The sequence below is a fragment of the Ambystoma mexicanum genome, chromosome 5p (genome assembly GCF_040938575.1).
Source record: "Ambystoma mexicanum isolate Mex_15411 chromosome 5p, UKY_AmexF1_1, whole genome shotgun sequence".
Lineage (NCBI taxonomy): Eukaryota > Metazoa > Chordata > Amphibia > Caudata > Ambystomatidae > Ambystoma > Ambystoma mexicanum.
In genome coordinates this window covers 741,405,572-741,420,660 of record NC_090930.1, presented here as the reverse complement: position 1 = coordinate 741,420,660, position 15,089 = coordinate 741,405,572, and the positions used below count along the sequence as shown (strand labels likewise).

Below are 15,089 nucleotides of genomic sequence, written 5' to 3'. Positions count from 1 at the left end.
TGTCTTCTTTGAAGAAAGGTATGATCCAACTAAAGTAAGTACATTCACGAATGGGCCCTTGGTCGGTACAAACAGTATTTATACACCTCAGGCCTTTTGTGAATTAAGAAAAGTGTGTTCTTCGTTCTATTTTTCATCTCAAACTGATACCTTTATTTTACAAACATGTAAAGGCTGTTAAGACGCTTGATTAATATCATTGATTCTGAATGTGGTCGCTTTTCATAGGATTAACCCTTTAACAATTTTGAAAGAGAATGGCGATACAATAGAGCTGCTTTTCCCAAAATGGTATTATTAATGTTGTTGCTGCATCTTCAAGTAAAAAGAGAATCCATTGGGTCACAGATTGAGCATGTTTCTTAATATTGAGTTAAGTTTGAAAATTTCAAATCTTTTATGTATGTTTCCGATGCAGATCTGCCCATCGACTCAGAATGACCTCACTGTTCATACATTTAAAAAAAATGCATAAAGGTTAAGGTGCTAGGCACAAAAGTGGATTTTTATGAAAAGTTATGCCAGAGAGTGAGAGCGAAAATGAATACCCTACACCACTAACCTTATGAATATTACTATCTTTGGCCTATAATTTAAGACAACAAGGAGACAAAGTGTGTTAGAGCAAGAGAGAGGTTCCACCGAGACTTGAACTCGGATCGCTGGATTCAAAGTCCAAAGTGCTAACCATTACACCATGGAACCCTTGTTGAGCAGAGCTTCATAAGGGCAATGAGAATATAGGGCACAGTCAAGATTTTTACTGACCTATAGTAACCGTTTACTGATATTATATCGAAGCAGCACTGTTGCTGTTGGATGCTGTGCAATCGCAAAGTATTGGCTTCATGTCTCATTTGGATCAAATTCTTCCTCTGGAGTCTAATGATATAGGAATATTACATATTTTCTCTGATGTGCTCTGTTTTTCCAGAATGAAGTGCATCATGCTACTGAATATGTGGGTTCCATGGTGTAATGGTTAGCACTCTGGACTCTGAATCCAGCGATGCGAGTTTAAGTCTCGGTGGGACCTTGGGGCTGCTTCTCTTTTAGAGTTGCCTTTCATTTGCAGATAGATATAACAGCAATAGCTTTGCTTTACAGCCCACTTTGATGGCAGTCTTCTTTGACCAAAGAATATTAATAGTTTCTGGGGATGACTCTCTTTTGCCACAAAGAAACTGCCCACTCTCATATCTCCAAAGCTCCAAGGTATAATGGCTATTAAACTGGCTTTTGATCTCAGTGATTTGCATTGAAAGCCCAGGAGGCCCCTAAAATCAGTTGAATTGTTTCCTGATAATTTAGAGTTTATTTCTTCTTTCGAGAAAGGTGTGATCCAAATAAAGTAAGTACATTTAAACAATGGCACTTGATCAGTAAATGCACTACTTTCTAGAACTCATAACTCTTGTAAGTTATAAAAAGTTTGCTCTCCATACAGTTTGTCAACTCAAAGAATTACATTTTTTACACATTTAATAAGACCATCAAATTGCTTGAAACATAGGAATGATTGTGAAAGTGAATATGATTCACCAAAATAATTGTATAACATTTTTTAATGTTAATAAAATAGGGCTTTTTCCAATCTTTTCACATCAATGTTGTTTCTGCATGTTCCAGTGAGCAGAGAATCTACTGCACATAGTGTGTACATTTTTCTTTTCATAGAGTTAAGGTTGGACATTATTCATCTGTGGAAAATGTTTCTGAGAGATATCTGGGTGCCCACTCTGATTGACCTTAGGGATTGTACATTAACGATATGTAGTTGCATCACTGTATTGGTATCAGGCACCAAAGTGCATTTAAATGTAATGTCGTGCAGAGAGAGTCGACTGAACTTCTGAATATTAACTCTGTTGAATTGTAATTTGAGAAATTAGAAAATGGAGTGTAAGAGCAAGATAACGGTCCCACCGAGACTTGAACTCGGATCGTTGGATTCAAAGTCCGAAGTGCTAACCATTACACCATGGAACCCTTGCAAGATGCACCTGAGAGCGTTGAATCAGAAATGGCAATATAGAGCACATTTACAATTTTTACAGATTCATAGTCCCAATTGACTGATATCATACAAACACAGCGATGTTGTCGATTGACGTTGTGCTATAGCAATCTCTGTGCTTTATAGAGCATGTAGATCAAATTCTTCCTCTTGAGGCATATGATTAAGCAATATTAAATATTGTTTCTGACTGCCTCTGTTTTGGCATAATGAAGTTCAGCATTTGCGGAAGTATTTAGGTTCCATGGTCTAATGGTTAGTAGGCTGGACTCTGAATTTAGTAATCTGACATGTTATAGCTATATTTTGTTTTCCTTTGGGTGTATTGTCATTTTATGCACATAGATTTCCTAGCAGTGGCTGTGATGAATAGTTCAATTTGATAGCAGCTTCCTTTTGAGAATTTGAAAAAAAAAGAATTAAATAGTCTCTCTGGATGACTCTGCTTTGATTTCTATGTGCACATCCCTTTTGCGTTTCAGAGGGATTGACAAACATGCACAACAGTGCTTGGAAGACCTCTTCCTCCCTCATGGCATGTAAAGCTAACCTCTCTCCTACCGTGTGTTTTTTTACTTTTTAACTTCCCCTTCCGAGTCATGATCATGTAACTGAATTTACATTTTTAGATTTTAACTGCAGTAGTTGCTTGTTTTTCATTTTTATTTTTTGTGTACGCATACATCCCTTTTTGTGGGGAGGGGGGAGTGATGTCTGTTTACTTATATTAGCTAATATAGGTCATTTTATGTCCGCTTACAATATGTGTCAGGATTTTTTATGTCGTTTCCAATCAATGTCTAATATCAAGTGTTTTGCAGCAGTCATACAAAGGCACGTAACACCCCCAAAACACCTACATAAGTTAGAAATACTCCGGAAGAGTACTCAGTTTATGAAAAGGCGGTGAATCCCAAATAGAACTGTAAATGTAAGATAGCAAGCAGACCGTGCACCCCTGTTTGGAACTATGACCTGTGTGTTGCCCTCTATTAACAGAACAATGTAACTGCAGCCCATGTCACATAAAATAGAAAGTAGAGATTATGCAAATTAACTCCCAGAAGAGCCTGGTGTCACCCCAAAAGGTGTCATGCTTTTCACACCAAGAAACATCCACACATAGATCCCTGCGAACCTCAAAAACGTACAGGAAACCCTGTCCAGCGCTTTGCTCCCAGAGGAGATAAGGTTGAAAAACCACCCTATGTTAAAAGTGTCCATAATCCATGCCAGCTGCCCTGTCTATAGAACCTGGCCGTTCGTGGACGTTCGGGGCCTAGGGGCATGAGTGGAAGGGTTTAACCTGCCTGGGTTCTTGGGCATGGTTTCATCATGCCTCAGTTTACAATGGCACTCTGCCACTTTGTCAGGCTTTAAAGAAGCCTGACTCCTGCAGAGCAAAAGATCTGATTATTTCCTTACATGTTTTGTACGTAAGAATGCGGATGGTGCTCTGAGCCTCCTATGGTGGTTATTAAGCATGGTATACATACCATAGCATGTAACTGTGCCTACAAATGGAACATTTTGTTCATTTATTAGGGAGTTGTGAAAATGGCAAAATCAAATTGCCATTATTGACACAGACCAGCTGCCGCTGTCCGGACATTTTGTCGAAAGACATTTGGTCGACGTAATTTGGTCGAAAGCCAAATGGTCGATTTTTTTATTTATTTATATATATATTTTTTAGGTTGTAGTTTAGGGAAAAAAAGGGGTTTTTAGAAAAAAAGGGGGTTGGCGGGGACCCCCCCAACCCCCACTCCCCAAAAAAAAATGTGAAAATAAAAAACAAAAGCAATTCGACCATTTGGTTTTCGACCAAATGGTTTCGACCAATTGTCCTGTCGACAAATTTTTTTCGACGAAATGTCTGGCAACCCAGCTGCCGACTGTTGCTATTGACAGGAGTTCCAGGTGTATAAACTGAGGAGATCACCAGTTCAATTACCTGTGAACGCATTTTGAAGCTCATTCACAACCAGTTCATGCCCGTTCTCTCCATTTTGGCTTTCTGGCTGGCCGAGGGGCCCTTCAGTAATGTTCTTTGCTAACCATTACACCATGGGCCCCTTGCTGGTGCAACCTGACAGAGTTGTAACAGAAATGAGAATCGAGATCTCATGCATCATTTTAACAAACTCATATTCCTAGCCCACGGATATTATGCAAATGTGGAACTGTTTAGTTGGTTGTTGCGCAATAGCAAACTCTTTGCTTTACAGCTCATTTGGATAGGATTCTTCCTCTGGAGGCATAAGATAAAAGAATATTGCATACATTCTCTAAAAGGCGCTTTTTTTGCTGCAATGACGTTCATCATGTCACTAAGTATGTAGGTTCCATGGTGTAATGGTTAGCACTCTGGACTCTGAATCCAGCGATCCGAGTTCAAATCTCGGTGGGACCTTGGGAATTACTGTGTTTGTTTTCCTCTCAGTGTCTTGTTTTAATAGCAATGACGCTGCTGTGTCGCCCACTTTCATAGCATTATTCCCTGGGTGCATTTGAAAAAAGAAAGATTTTCCATGGATGACGCTCTTTAGCCACAATGAAACCCACCACTTTCTGTGGTGTGAAAGACCCATGGTGTAATGGTAGCACCCTGGAGGTTGAATCCAATAATTTGCATTCAAATCTCTGTAAGAGTTTACCATCAGTCGAACCTTTCCCTTATGGTTTATTGTGGATGTCTTCTTTGAAGAAAGGTATGATCCAACTAAAGTAAGTACATTCACGAATGGGCCCTTGGTCGGTACAAACAGTATTTATACACCTCAGGCCTTTTGTGAATTAAGAAAAGTGTGTTCTTCGTTCTATTTTTCATCTCAAACTGATACCTTCATTTTACAAACATGTAAAGACTGTTAAGACGCTTGATTAATATCATTGATTCTGAATGTGGTCGCTTTTCATAGGATTAACCCTTTAACAATTTTGAAAGAGAATGGCGATACAATAGAGCTGCTTTTCCCAAAATGGTATTATTAATGTTGTTGCTGCATCTTCAAGTAAAAAGAGAATCCATTGGGTCACAGATTGAGCATGTTTCTTAACATTGAGTTAAGTTTGAAAATTTCAAATCTTTTATGTATGTTTCCGATGCAGATCTGCCCATCGACTCAGAATGACCTCACTGTTCATACATTTAAAAAAAATGCATAAAGGTTAAGGTGCTAGGCACAAAAGTGGATTTTTATGAAAAGTTATGCCAGAGAGTGAGAGCGAAAATGAATACCCTACACCACTAACCTTATGAATATTACTATCTTTGGCCTATAATTTAAGACAACAAGGAGACAAAGTGTGTTAGAGCAAGAGAGAGGTTCCACCGAGACTTGAACTCGGATCGCTGGATTCAAAGTCCAAAGTGCTAACCATTACACCATGGAACCCTTGTTGAGCAGAGCTTCATAAGGGCAATGAGAATATAGGGCACAGTCAAGATTTTTACTGACCTATAGTAACCGTTTACTGATATTATATCGAAGCAGCACTGTTGCTGTTGGATGCTGTGCAATCGCAAAGTATTGGCTTCATGTCTCATTTGGATTAAATTCTTCCTCTGGAGTCTAATGATATAGGAATATTACATATTTTCTCTGATGTGCTCTGTTTTTCCAGAATGAAGTGCATCATGCTACTGAATATGTGGGTTCCATGGAGTAATGGTTAGCACTCTGGACTCTGAATCCAGCGATCCGAGTTCAAGTCTCGGTGGGACCTTGGGGCTGCTTCTCTTTTAGAGTTGCCTTTCATTTGCAGATAGATATAACAGCAATAGCTTTGCTTTACAGCCCACTTTGATGGCAGTCTTCTTTGACCAAAGAATATTAATAGTTTCTGGGTCTGGGGATGACTCTCTTTTGCCACAAAGAAACTGCCCACTCTCATATCTCCAAAGCTCCAAGGTATAATGGCTATTAAACTGGCTTTTGATCTCAGCGATTTGCATTGAAAGCCCAGGAGGCCTCTAAAATCAGTTGAATTGTTTCCTGATAATTTAGAGTTTATTTCTTCTTTCGAGAAAGGTGTGATCCAAATAAAGTAAGTACATTTAAACAAGGGCACTTGATCAGTAAATGCACTACTTTCTAGAACTCATAACTCTTGTAAGTTATAAAAAGTTTGCTCTCCATACAGTTTGTCAACTCAAAGAATTACATTTTTTACACATTTAATAAGACCATCAAATTGCTTGAAACATAGGAATGATTGTGAAAGTGAATATGATTCACCAAAATAATTGTATAACATTTTTTAATGTTAATAAAATAGGGCTTTTTCCAATCTTTTCACATCAATGTTGTTTCTGCATGTTCCAGTGAGCAGAGAATCTACTGCACATAGTGTGTACATTTTTCTTTTCATAGAGTTAAGGTTGGACATTATTCATCTGTGGAAAATGTTTCTGAGAGATATCTGGGTGCCCACTCTGATTGACCTTAGGGATTGTACATTAACGATATGTAGTTGCATCACTGTATTGGTATCAGGCACCAAAGTGCATTTAAATGTAATGTCGTGCAGAGAGAGAGAGAGTGTGAAAACGGCTACCTGAGTCGACTGAACTTCTGAATATTAACTCTGTTGAATTGTAATTTGAGAAATTAGAAAATGGAGTGTAAGAGCAAGATAACGGTTCCACCGAGACTTGAACTCGGATCGTTGGATTCAAAGTCCAAAGCGCTAACCATTACACCATGGAACCCCTGCAAGATGCACCTGAGAGCGTTGAATCAGAAATGGCAATATAGAGCACATTTACAATTTGAACAGATTCATAGTCCCAATTGACTGATATCATACAAACACAGCGATGTTGTCGATTGACGTTGTGCTATAGCAATCTCTGTGCTTTATAGAGCATGTAGATCAAATTCTTCCTCTTGAGGCATATGATTAAGCAATATTAAATATTGTTTCTGACTGCCTCTGTTTTGGCATAATGAAGTTCAGCATTTGCGGAAGTATTTAGGTTCCATGGTCTAATGGTTAGTAGGCTGGACTCTGAATTTAGTAATCTGACATGTTATAGCTATATTTTGTTTTCCTTTGGGTGTATTGTCATTTTATGCACATAGATTTCCTAGCAGTGGCTGTGATGAATAGTTCAATTTGATAGCAGCTTCCTTTTGAGAATTTGAAAAAAAAAGAACTTCTGAATATTAACTCTGTTGAATTGTAATTTGAGAAATTAGAAAATGGAGTGACTCTGCTTTGATTTCTATGTGCACATCCCTTTTGCGTTTCAGAGGGATTGACCAACATACACAACAGTGCTTGGAAGACCTCTTCCTCCCTCATGGCATGTAAAGCTAACCTCTCTCCTACCGTGTGTTTTTTTACTTTTTAACTTCCCCTTCCGAGTCATGATCATGTAACTGAATTTACATTTTTAGATTTTACCTGCAGTAGTTGCTTGTTTTTCATTTTTATTTTTTGTGTACGCATACATCCCTTTTTGTGGGGAGGGGGGAGTGATGTCTGTTTACTTATATTAGCTAATATAGGTCATTTTATGTCCGCTTACAATATGTGTCAGGATTTTTTATGTCGTTTCCAATCAATGTCTAATATCAAGTGGTTTGCAGCAGTCATACAAAGGCACGTAACACCCCCAAAACACCTACATAAGTTAGAAATACTCCGGAAGAGTACTCAGTTTATGAAAAGGCGGTGAATCCCAAATAGAACTGTAAATGTAAGCTAGCAAGCAGACCGTGCACCCCTGTTTGGAACTATGACCTGTGTGTTGCCCTCTATTAACAGAACAATGTAACTGCAGCCCATGTCACATAAAATAGAAAGTAGAGATTATGCAAATTAACTCCCAGAAGAGCCTGGTGTCACCCCAAAAGGTGTCATGCTTTTCACACCAAGAAACATCCACACATAGATCCCTGCGAACCTCAAAAACGTACAGGAAACCCTGTCCAGCGCTTTGCTCCCAGAGGAGATAAGGTTGAAAAACCACCCTATGTTAAAAGTGTCCATAATCCATGCCAGCTGCCCTGTCTATAGAACCTGGCCGTTCGTGGACGTTCGGGGCCTAGGGGCATGAGTGGAAGGGTTTAACCTGCCTGGGTTCTTGGGCATGGTTTCATCATGCCTCAGTTTACAATGGCACTCTGCCACTTTGTCAGGCTTTAAAGAAGCCTGACTCCTGCAGAGCAAAAGATCTGATTATTTCCTTACATGTTTTGTACGTAAGAATGCGGATGGTGCTCTGAGCCTCCTATGGTGGTTATTAAGCATGGTATACATACCATAGCATGTAACTGTGCCTACAAATGGAACATTTTGTTCATTTATTAGGGAGTTGTGAAAATGGCAAAATCAAATTGCCATTATTGACACAGACCAGCTGCCGCTGTCCGGACATTTCGTCGAAAGACATTTCGTCGAAAGACATTTGGTCGACGTAATTTGGTCGAAAGCCAAATGGTCGATTTTTTTATTTATTTATATATATTTTTTTTAGGTTGTAGTTTACGGAAAAAAAGGGGTTTTTAGAAAAAAAGGGGGTTGGGGGGACCCCCCAAACCCCCCCCCAAAAAAAATGTGAAAATAAAAAACAAAGCAATTCGACCATTTGGTTTTCGACCAAATGGTTTCGACCAATTGTCCTGTCGACAAATTTTTTTCGACGAAATGTCTGGCAACCCAGCTGCCGACTGTTGCTATTGACAGGAGTTCCAGGTGTATAAACTGAGGAGATCACCAGTTCAATTACCTGTGAACGCATTTTGAAGCTCATTCACAACCAGTTCATGCCCGTTCTCTCCATTTTGGCTTTCTGGCTGGCCGAGGGGCCCTTCAGTAATGTTCTTTGCTAACCATTACACCATGGGCCCCTTGCTGGTGCAACCTGACAGAGTTGTAACAGAAATGAGAATCGAGATCTCATGCATCATTTTAACAAACTCATATTCCTAGCCCACGGATATTATGCAAATGTGGAACTGTTTAGTTGGTTGTTGCGCAATAGCAAACTCTTTGCTTTACAGCTCATTTGGATAGGATTCTTCCTCTGGAGGCATAAGATAAAAGAATATTGCATACATTCTCTAAAAGGCGCTTTTTTTGCTGCAATGACGTTCATCATGTCACTAAGTATGTAGGTTCCATGGTGTAATGGTTAGCACTCTGGACTCTGAATCCAGCGATCCGAGTTCAAATCTCGGTGGGACCTTGGGAATTACTGTGTTTGTTTTCCTCTCAGTGTCTTGTTTTAATAGCAATGACACTGCTGTGTCGCCCACTTTCATGGCATTATTCCCTGGGTGCATTTGAAAAAAGAAAGATTTTCCATGGATGACGCTCTTTAGCCACAATGAAACCCACCACTTTCTGTGGTGTGAAAGACCCATGGTGTAATGGTAGCACCCTGGAGGTTGAATCCAATAATTTGCATTCAAATCTCTGTAAGAGTTTACCATCAGTCGAACCTTTCCCTTATGGTTTATTGTGGATGTCTTCTTTGAAGAAAGGTATGATCCAACTAAAGTAAGTACATTCACGAATGGGCCCTTGGTCGGTACAAACAGTATTTATACACCTCAGGCCTTTTGTGAATTAAGAAAAGTGTGTTCTTCGTTCTATTTTTCATCTCAAACTGATACCTTTATTTTACAAACATGTAAAGGCTGTTAAGACGCTTGATTAATATCATTGATTCTGAATGTGGTCGCTTTTCATAGGATTAACCCTTTAACAATTTTGAAAGAGAATGGCGATACAATAGAGCTGCTTTTCCCAAAATGGTATTATTAATGTTGTTGCTGCATCTTCAAGTAAAAAGAGAATCCATTGGGTCACAGATTGAGCATGTTTCTTAATATTGAGTTAAGTTTGAAAATTTCAAATCTTTTATGTATGTTTCCGATGCAGATCTGCCCATCGACTCAGAATGACCTCACTGTTCATACATTTAAAAAAAATGCATAAAGGTTAAGGTGCTAGGCACAAAAGTGGATTTTTATGAAAAGTTATGCCAGAGAGTGAGAGCGAAAATGAATACCCTACACCACTAACCTTATGAATATTACTATCTTTGGCCTATAATTTAAGACAACAAGGAGACAAAGTGTGTTAGAGCAAGAGAGAGGTTCCACCGAGACTTGAACTCGGATCGCTGGATTCAAAGTCCAAAGTGCTAACCATTACACCATGGAACCCTTGTTGAGCAGAGCTTCATAAGGGCAATGAGAATATAGGGCACAGTCAAGATTTTTACTGACCTATAGTAACCGTTTACTGATATTATATCGAAGCAGCACTGTTGCTGTTGGATGCTGTGCAATCGCAAAGTATTGGCTTCATGTCTCATTTGGATCAAATTCTTCCTCTGGAGTCTAATGATATAGGAATATTACATATTTTCTCTGATGTGCTCTGTTTTTCCAGAATGAAGTGCATCATGCTACTGAATATGTGGGTTCCATGGTGTAATGGTTAGCACTCTGGACTCTGAATCCAGCGATGCGAGTTCAAGTCTCGGTGGGACCTTGGGGCTGCTTCTCTTTTAGAGTTGCCTTTCATTTGCAGATAGATATAACAGCAATAGCTTTGCTTTACAGCCCACTTTGATGGCAGTCTTCTTTGACCAAAGAATATTAATAGTTTCTGGGGATGACTCTCTTTTGCCACAAAGAAACTGCCCACTCTCATATCTCCAAAGCTCCAAGGTATAATGGCTATTAAACTGGCTTTTGATCTCAGTGATTTGCATTGAAAGCCCAGGAGGCCCCTAAAATCAGTTGAATTGTTTCCTGATAATTTAGAGTTTATTTCTTCTTTCGAGAAAGGTGTGATCCAAATAAAGTAAGTACATTTAAACAATGGCACTTGATCAGTAAATGCACTACTTTCTAGAACTCATAACTCTTGTAAGTTATAAAAAGTTTGCTCTCCATACAGTTTGTCAACTCAAAGAATTACATTTTTTACACATTTAATAAGACCATCAAATTGCTTGAAACATAGGAATGATTGTGAAAGTGAATATGATTCACCAAAATAATTGTATAACATTTTTTAATGTTAATAAAATAGGGCTTTTTCCAATCTTTTCACATCAATGTTGTTTCTGCATGTTCCAGTGAGCAGAGAATCTACTGCACATAGTGTGTACATTTTTCTTTTCATAGAGTTAAGGTTGGACATTATTCATCTGTGGAAAATGTTTCTGAGAGATATCTGGGTGCCCACTCTGATTGACCTTAGGGATTGTACATTAACGATATGTAGTTGCATCACTGTATTGGTATCAGGCACCAAAGTGCATTTAAATGTAATGTCGTGCAGAGAGAGTCGACTGAACTTCTGAATATTAACTCTGTTGAATTGTAATTTGAGAAATTAGAAAATGGAGTGTAAGAGCAAGATAACGGTCCCACCGAGACTTGAACTCGGATCGTTGGATTCAAAGTCCGAAGTGCTAACCATTACACCATGGAACCCTTGCAAGATGCACCTGAGAGCGTTGAATCAGAAATGGCAATATAGAGCACATTTACAATTTTTACAGATTCATAGTCCCAATTGACTGATATCATACAAACACAGCGATGTTGTCGATTGACGTTGTGCTATAGCAATCTCTGTGCTTTATAGAGCATGTAGATCAAATTCTTCCTCTTGAGGCATATGATTAAGCAATATTAAATATTGTTTCTGACTGCCTCTGTTTTGGCATAATGAAGTTCAGCATTTGCGGAAGTATTTAGGTTCCATGGTCTAATGGTTAGTAGGCTGGACTCTGAATTTAGTAATCTGACATGTTATAGCTATATTTTGTTTTCCTTTGGGTGTATTGTCATTTTATGCACATAGATTTCCTAGCAGTGGCTGTGATGAATAGTTCAATTTGATAGCAGCTTCCTTTTGAGAATTTGAAAAAAAAAGAATTAAATAGTCTCTCTGGATGACTCTGCTTTGATTTCTATGTGCACATCCCTTTTGCGTTTCAGAGGGATTGACCAACATACACAACAGTGCTTGGAAGACCTCTTCCTCCCTCATGGCATGTAAAGCTAACCTCTCTCCTACCGTGTGTTTTTTTACTTTTTAACTTCCCCTTCCGAGTCATGATCATGTAACTGAATTTACATTTTTAGATTTTAACTGCAGTAGTTGCTTGTTTTTCATTTTTATTTTTTGTGTACGCATACATCCCTTTTTGTGGGGAGGGGGGAGTGATGTCTGTTTACTTATATTAGCTAATATAGGTCATTTTATGTCCGCTTACAATATGTGTCAGGATTTTTTATGTCGTTTCCAATCAATGTCTAATATCAAGTGGTTTGCAGCAGTCATACAAAGGCACGTAACACCCCCAAAACACCTACATAAGTTAGAAATACTCCGGAAGAGTACTCAGTTTATGAAAAGGCGTGAATCCCAAATAGAACTGTAAATGTAAGCTAGCAAGCAGACTGTGCACCCCTGTTTGGAACTATGACCTGTGTGTTGCCCTCTATTAACAGAACAATGTAACTGCAGCCCATGTCACATAAAATAGAAAGTAGAGATTATGCAAATTAACTCCCAGAAGAGCCTGGTGTCACCCCAAAAGGTGTCATGCTTTTCACACCAAGAAACATCCACACATAGATCCCTGCGAACCTCAAAAACGTACAGGAAACCCTGTCCAGCGCTTTGCTCCCAGAGGAGATAAGGTTGAAAAACCACCCTATGTTAAAAGTGTCCATAATCCATGCCAGCTGCCCTGTCTATAGAACCTGGCCGTTCGTGGCCATTCGGGGCCTAGGGGCATGAGTGGAAGGGTTTAACCTGCCTGGGTTCTTGGGCATGGTTTCATCATGCCTCAGTTTACAATGGCACTCTGCCACTTTGTCAGGCTTTAAAGAAGCCTGACTCCTGCAGAGCAAAAGATCTGATTATTTCCTTACATGTTTTGTACGTAAGAATGCGGATGGTGCTCTGAGCCTCCTATGGTGGTTATTAAGCATGGTATACATACCATAGCATGTAACTGTGCCTACAAATGGAACATTTTGTTCATTTATTAGGGAGTTGTGAAAATGGCAAAATCAAATTGCCATTACTGACACAGACCAGCTGCCGCTGTCCGGACATTTCGTCGAAAGACATTTCGTCGAAAGACATTTGGTCGACGTAATTTGGTCGAAAGCCAAATGGTCGATTTTTTTATTTATTTATATATATATTTTTTAGGTTGTAGTTTACGGAAAAAAAGGGGTTTTTAGAAAAAAAGGGGGTTGGGGGGACCCCCCAAACCCTCCCCAAAAAAAAATGTGAAAATAAAAAACAAAGCAATTCGACCATTTGGTTTTCGACCAAATGGTTTCGACCAATTGTCCTGTCGACAAATTTTTTTCGACGAAATGTCTGGCAACCCAGCTGCCGACTGTTGCTATTGACAGGAGTTCCAGGTGTATAAACTGAGGAGATCACCAGTTCAATTACCTGTGAACGCATTTTGAAGCTCATTCACAACCAGTTCATGCCCGTTCTCTCCATTTTGGCTTTCTGGCTGGCCGAGGGGCCCTTCAGTAATGTTCTTTGCTAACCATTACACCATGGGCCCCTTGCTGGTGCAACCTGACAGAGTTGTAACAGAAATGAGAATCGAGATCTCATGCATCATTTTAACAAACTCATATTCCTAGCCCACGGATATTATGCAAATGTGGAACTGTTTAGTTGGTTGTTGCGCAATAGCAAACTCTTTGCTTTACAGCTCATTTGGATAGGATTCTTCCTCTGGAGGCATAAGATAAAAGAATATTGCATACATTCTCTAAAAGGCTCTTTTTTTGCTGCAATGACGTTCATCATGTCACTAAGTATGTAGGTTCCATGGTGTAATGGTTAGCACTCTGGACTCTGAATCCAGCGATCCGAGTTCAAATCTCGGTGGGACCTTGGGAATTACTGTGTTTGTTTTCCTCTCAGTGTCTTGTTTTAATAGCAATGACGCTGCTGTGTCGCCCACTTTCATAGCATTATTCCCTGGGTGCATTTGAAAAAAGAAAGATTTTCCATGGATGACGCTCTTTAGCCACAATGAAACCCACCACTTTCTGTGGTGTGAAAGACCCATGGTGTAATGGTAGCACCCTGGAGGTTGAATCCAATAATTTGCATTCAAATCTCTGTAAGAGTTTACCATCAGTCAAACCTTTCCCTTATGGTTTATTGTGGATGTCTTCTTTGAAGAAAGGTATGATCCAACTAAAGTAAGTACATTCACGAATGGGCCCTTGGTCGGTACAAACAGTATTTATACACCTCAGGCCTTTTGTGAATTAAGAAAAGTGTGTTCTTCGTTCTATTTTTCATCTCAAACTGATACCTTTATTTTACAAACATGTAAAGGCTGTTAAGACGCTTGATTAATATCATTGATTCTGAATGTGGTCGCTTTTCATAGGATTAACCCTTTAACAATTTTGAAAGAGAATGGCGATACAATAGAGCTGCTTTTCCCAAAATGGTATTATTAATGTTGTTGCTGCATCTTCAAGTAAAAAGAGAATCCATTGGGTCACAGATTGAGCATGTTTCTTAACATTGAGTTAAGTTTGAAAATTTCAAATCTTTTATGTATGTTTCCGATGCAGATCTGCCCATCGACTCAGAATGACCTCACTGTTCATACATTTAAAAAAAATGCATAAAGGTTAAGGTGCTAGGCACAAAAGTGGATTTTTATGAAAAGTTATGCCAGAGAGTGAGAGCGAAAATGAATACCCTACACCACTAACCTTATGAATATTACTATCTTTGGCCTATAATTTAAGACAACAAGGAGACAAAGTGTGTTAGAGCAAGAGAGAGGTTCCACCGAGACTTGAACTCGGATCGCTGGATTCAAAGTCCAAAGTGCTAACCTTTACACCATGGAACCCTTGTTGAGCAGAGCTTCATAAGGGCAATGAGAATATAGGGCACAGTCAAGATTTTTACTGACCTATAGTAACCGTTTACTGATATTATATCGAAGCAGCACTGTTGCTGTTGGATGCTGTGCAATCGCAAAGTATTGGCTTCATGTCTCATTTGGATCAAATTCTTCCTC

The 15,089-nt window shown here is 39.1% G+C and overlaps 13 non-coding genes across 13 annotated transcripts; 6 read left to right on the top strand and 7 right to left on the bottom strand.

Moving 5' to 3' along the window:
- Positions 1-633: 633 nt before the first annotated feature.
- On the bottom strand, positions 634-705 carry TRNAQ-UUG (transfer RNA glutamine (anticodon UUG)). Its single transcript has one exon. It is a non-coding gene; the product is annotated as a tRNA-Gln (tRNA).
- Positions 706-964: 259 nt separating this feature from the next.
- TRNAQ-CUG (transfer RNA glutamine (anticodon CUG)) lies at positions 965-1,036 on the top strand. Its single transcript has one exon. It is a non-coding gene; the product is annotated as a tRNA-Gln (tRNA).
- An 881-nt stretch (positions 1,037-1,917) lies between these two features.
- TRNAQ-UUG (transfer RNA glutamine (anticodon UUG)) lies at positions 1,918-1,989 on the bottom strand. The gene has a single exon. It is a non-coding gene; the product is annotated as a tRNA-Gln (tRNA).
- Positions 1,990-4,358: 2,369 nt separating this feature from the next.
- On the top strand, positions 4,359-4,430 carry TRNAQ-CUG (transfer RNA glutamine (anticodon CUG)). Its single transcript has one exon. It is a non-coding gene; the product is annotated as a tRNA-Gln (tRNA).
- Positions 4,431-5,343: 913 nt separating this feature from the next.
- Positions 5,344-5,415, bottom strand: TRNAQ-UUG (transfer RNA glutamine (anticodon UUG)). Its single transcript has one exon. It is a non-coding gene; the product is annotated as a tRNA-Gln (tRNA).
- Positions 5,416-5,674: 259 nt separating this feature from the next.
- TRNAQ-CUG (transfer RNA glutamine (anticodon CUG)) lies at positions 5,675-5,746 on the top strand. Its single transcript has one exon. It is a non-coding gene; the product is annotated as a tRNA-Gln (tRNA).
- Positions 5,747-6,659: 913 nt separating this feature from the next.
- Positions 6,660-6,731, bottom strand: TRNAQ-UUG (transfer RNA glutamine (anticodon UUG)). The gene has a single exon. It is a non-coding gene; the product is annotated as a tRNA-Gln (tRNA).
- Positions 6,732-9,143: 2,412 nt separating this feature from the next.
- Positions 9,144-9,215, top strand: TRNAQ-CUG (transfer RNA glutamine (anticodon CUG)). The gene has a single exon. It is a non-coding gene; the product is annotated as a tRNA-Gln (tRNA).
- A 913-nt stretch (positions 9,216-10,128) lies between these two features.
- On the bottom strand, positions 10,129-10,200 carry TRNAQ-UUG (transfer RNA glutamine (anticodon UUG)). Its single transcript has one exon. It is a non-coding gene; the product is annotated as a tRNA-Gln (tRNA).
- A 259-nt stretch (positions 10,201-10,459) lies between these two features.
- TRNAQ-CUG (transfer RNA glutamine (anticodon CUG)) lies at positions 10,460-10,531 on the top strand. The gene has a single exon. It is a non-coding gene; the product is annotated as a tRNA-Gln (tRNA).
- Positions 10,532-11,412: 881 nt separating this feature from the next.
- TRNAQ-UUG (transfer RNA glutamine (anticodon UUG)) lies at positions 11,413-11,484 on the bottom strand. Its single transcript has one exon. It is a non-coding gene; the product is annotated as a tRNA-Gln (tRNA).
- Positions 11,485-13,861: 2,377 nt separating this feature from the next.
- Positions 13,862-13,933, top strand: TRNAQ-CUG (transfer RNA glutamine (anticodon CUG)). The gene has a single exon. It is a non-coding gene; the product is annotated as a tRNA-Gln (tRNA).
- Positions 13,934-14,846: 913 nt separating this feature from the next.
- On the bottom strand, positions 14,847-14,918 carry TRNAQ-UUG (transfer RNA glutamine (anticodon UUG)). Its single transcript has one exon. It is a non-coding gene; the product is annotated as a tRNA-Gln (tRNA).
- Positions 14,919-15,089: the final 171 nt, after the last annotated feature.